The sequence below is a fragment of the Lactuca saligna genome, chromosome 4 (genome assembly GCF_052625555.1).
Source record: "Lactuca saligna cultivar CGN05327 chromosome 4, ASM5262555v1, whole genome shotgun sequence".
Taxonomy (NCBI): Eukaryota; Viridiplantae; Streptophyta; class Magnoliopsida; order Asterales; family Asteraceae; genus Lactuca; species Lactuca saligna.
Window position 1 is genome coordinate 73,963,599 of NC_136420.1, and position 4,616 is coordinate 73,968,214.

General features: G+C 36.8%; 1 pseudogene; it reads left to right on the top strand.

The window, feature by feature from the left end:
- The first annotated feature begins 1,842 nt into the window (after window positions 1–1,842).
- LOC145039755 (uncharacterized) lies at window positions 1,843–4,374 on the top strand (annotated as a pseudogene).
- The last annotated feature ends 242 nt before the right edge of the window (window positions 4,375–4,616 follow it).

The following is a 4,616-nucleotide window of genomic DNA, read 5'->3' on the forward strand; positions in this document are numbered from 1 at the left end:
AGTAACCTACAGCCCGGGCTACAAGTAATTGAGCGTGCACTAGAAGTAGCAGCTGCACCCGAGCCAATCACGATGGTAGGAGTATAAGCGATGATCCAGATGATGTTGGATCTTCAGATAGAAGAGACAAGGCGTTTACTTAAAAAAAAATAAGGATGAACCTACTGTGCCAATACGCCAGACACCTACTCTGGAGGCAACCATCTAGGTTGCTAAGTCTGTTGAAGAAATGACCTAAGGCAGAACCGCCAACAATGTTGAAGTTGGCGAGAAAATGAAGATTGAGGTATCCTCAAGATCAGAGAAGGAAGGAAGATTCACGAAGCCAACCTGGACGACCAAAAGTTTGGAGTTAGTGGTGGAACCAAGTGATGTGAGAAGTGAAAGAAGAAGCACTTCGGGAGATGCGATGGAGAAGTGACTTGCTATAAGTGTGGTAAGATCGACCATTATTCCAGAGATTATACATTTGACAACAAGAAGTGTTATGAATGTGGAAATTATGGGCATATTTCGAAGAACTACCCAAAGAAAAACAAAGCTACAAGAGCGAATGTACCTCCACAGCCAAAGGAAAGAGCATCTCAAATGATCCTTGACAAAGTAGGTGACAATGTAAGGGATCAGGACTGGCGATCTATATATCCAAAGATCGAGATATGAAGTAGCCATATAGATAGTATTATGTGGTATAGCCTAATATAAGAGGCCTGGTGTAGGGTGAAATTGAATATCTATGTAATTGTTTCAAGAAATAATATAAACCTTAGTTATGTTATCCGATTTGTTAAATGACTATGTGAAATACTTGTATCATGACTTGGAGAACTACGAGAGAATACTTGGGACGAGTATGAGTAGGTGTGAAAGGTAGTAGAGGCCTATACTACCAGAAGAACATGGCTCACACTTGGATCAGGGAAACTCACAAAGTTATGAAGGCACTAGTAATTGACAGTGTTGTAAAAATCGGCCTAGGCGGCCGCCTAGGCGCTTGGCGGAGGTAAACTGTATAGGATTTTTGATAGGCGTTGGAATTAATCGGAATCGTTCAACGACGGTCAAAGGCGGAAAATGGCGGTCTAGGCGGTCAAAATAGGTCAACATAAGTCAACTAAAAAAAGTCAAAATTAAACCTTTTTTCTTAACCTAATCGACTAAAAGAAATACAGCTTCATCTTGTTTTTTTTTTGCGCCTCATTCATCTCGTTCTCTTCTCCAGCGATCGACTACAACATTCTCCATCAGACTCCGGCGACAAGGGTTTAGCGATTCCGGCTACAGCATTCACCATCGGACTCCGACACATGGGACGACGACGCATCGCAGATTCGCACTCGCAGGTTTGTTTCTGATTTTTGCGATTTAATTGTTATTCAACGACGCATCGCATATTTGCACAACATTCACCATCGTGATTTCTAATCATCGCTGCAACGTATTCCGACCACACGTTCGAGTCCAAACAATTCAATCTGTCGATTCCGGATTCGGGATTTCTCACAATCGACTTTGACCAGCTGTCATCGGTAAGTTTTTCCCTTGGTTTCGGTTTTTCATTCCAATTTTTGTTTGCTTACGAACATAAGAATATACAAGTTGCACAATGGTCTAACTATTTTGGTTTGGGTTTTCCTTTCCTGTGTTTTGATTTTTGCCCTTGTTTCATAAGTGATCATACAAGCTGGACCATTTTGCCCCTGTTTCAATCCTAATTTTTGCCCATGTTTCATTCCATCTTTTTCATGCCTGTTTCATTCCTGTTTCATTCCAGATTACAATTATTTTCTGCCCATGTCTAATTACCATTTCTTTCAAAATTTCACAGATTAAAGGTTGTTAATGGCATCTAAAAATTCAACTACACAATCAATGGATTCAACAGCTACTGGTTTAAAGAGGAATTCAAATGATATTGCTTGGGAATTTGCTATTTGCCCAGATCCTACAAACTTGGATAAATTGAAGTGTACATTGTGTGGAAAAGTTTATAGTGGGGGAGCTTCAAGAATGAAACAACATATTGCTCATGTGAAAGGACATGTAACTCCATGTCAAAAGTCTACCAAAGATGATCAGTTGAGATGTCAAGATGCTATCAATGAAGGAAAGTTAAAAAAGAAGGGAAAAAAAGCACATGATGAAGCGTTAAGATCGGAGGTGAGATTTGATACTAATGAAAACATTAGTATAGACACGGATGAAATAGAGAATAATTTTGGGAGCTTGAGGGAACCATATGTTATAGGCCCGATGGATAACTTTGCAAACACATTAAACCCCGAAGAATCTTTGAAGTCGGGAAAAGGCAAAAAAGTTGATATTAACAATGCTATTCGAAAAGAAAGAATATCAACGGTGAAAAGTTTCATTGGTAGGTGGGCATATGAGTGTGCAATTTCTTTTCATGCCTTCGAAAAGGATAGCTTTAAAATGATGGTGGAGGTAATCGGCCAATATGGAACCGGGCTTCCAACTCCTACTAGGTATGAGTTGAGTAACACAATTTTAAAAAAAGAAGTTGAAAGAACAAAAAATTTAGTGAAAAAAAATGAAGAAGAATGGAAACAAGATGGATGCTCGATTATGACGGATGCTTGGTCTGATAGAAAGAGGAGGAGCATTATGAATTTATGTGTCAATTCAAAGATGGGTACCATTTTTTTTATCTTCAAAAGAATGTTCGGATGAAGCACATACAAGTCAACATATATATGAGTATGTGGAATCTTGCATTCAAGAAGTTGGTCCCGAACATGTTGTTCAAATGGTAACCGATAATGCCACGAATAACATGGGAGCCGCAAAGTTGCTAAAAGAGAAAAGACCAAAGATTTTCTGGACATCATGTGCGACACATACCATAAACCTTATGCTTGAAGGTATTTGTAATTTTATTTATTGTGTTTTATAATTCTATTTGTGTTTTTAATCGTGATTATTTTTTGAAGGTATTGGTGGGCTTCCAAGGTTCAAGAAAGTCTTAGATCAAGCAAAGCAACTAACCATCTTCATTTATGCCCACCACAAAACGTTAGCTATGATGAGAAAATTCACTAACAAAAGGGATATCATCCGACCGGGTGTCACGAGATTTGCTTCCGCCTATCTAACATTACTAAGTTTGTCTGAAAAAAAAAGAGCAACTAAGGCATATGTTCTCTAGCAACGACTGGGAAGAATGTAAATTTTCAAATGCAGTTAAAGGGAGATCTAGTCATACATTGGTGACAGGTTCCACATTTTGGGCGGGTGTGGCACTTTGCTTAAAGGTGTTTTCCCCTTTGGTGAAAGTTCTTCGTATGGTTGATGCGGATTGGAAGCCCTCGATGGGTTTTGTTTATGGTGAGATTAAAAAAGCAAAAAAAGAAATCATTGATGCTTTAGGCGGTAACAAAAAAGCATATGAGCCTATCATAAATATCATATCAAAGAAAATGAAAGGTAGACTAGATTCAAAATTGCATTTGACGGCTTATCTTCTAAATCCTTATTATCATTATAAGGATCCACAACTCCAACATGATCCCGAAGTAATGGATGCGGTTCTTGAGTTTTTTGATACATTATTTGCCGGAGATTTAGAGATGCAAAAGCAAGTCGTGACTATTGAGTTGCCAAAGTACAAGAAAAAAATGGATAGATTTGGTCGGGAACTTGCAGTTAAAGCATGTGAAGTTAATGATGGTGACTACGATCCGGGTAAAACATTTTACTTTTGTTTAATTATTTTATAAAAATTCATATTTATCAATTTATGAATCTAATAATGTGATTTATGTTTAAAAATCATAGCAACTTGGTGGGGTACGTTTGGTGGAGCAACTCCTCATTTTACAAAGATTGCAATAAGAATTCTTTCTTTGACTAGTAGTTCATCTGGATGTGAAAGGAATTGGAGCACCTTTGAAGGGGTTAGAATTCAAACTTCAAATTTAAGCAATTTATTTAAATTATAATTTTATATCATAATATTGTATATTTTTTACCATTTATTTTTTTTTACGTTTGTAGATTCACACGAAGAAAAGAAATAGGTTGGATGGAAGTAAAATGAACAATCTTGTTTATGTCCAATTTAATGCTAATTTGATGGAAAAAAACAAAAAGAGAAAAGAAAGGAATATGGAAGTGTTATTAGCTAATGATAGTCACACGGCTCAAGAATGGATTGTTGATTGTGGTGATTGTGATGAAGATGGAGTTGGCATAGTTGGTGATGGTCAAGGAACCGATGAACTCGGACAAAGTTCAAGAACAAGAGAACTTTTAGATGAAGATTTTGCGTCAGGTGGTGAGGAGGAAGTATTTGAAGAAGTTGATTATGAATCGGATGGAGTTCACATCATGGAAGAATGCGGAGATAAAGAGTAGAAGCCTGTGAACAATCAAAAGTTTGATCTTATAAAAGTTATTTTGGACTTTGTATGATGCTTTATGACCTGAATATGTAAACGTTTATGAATATTTACTTACTTTGGACATGTATTGTTTTATGACTTGAATATGTAAACGTTTATGGATATTTACATGTTTTGTTAGTATTTTGTTTAGAGATAATCATATGATATAGGTAATATTTAAGTTTTTTTTTTTTTTTTTACAATTAAGGGTCC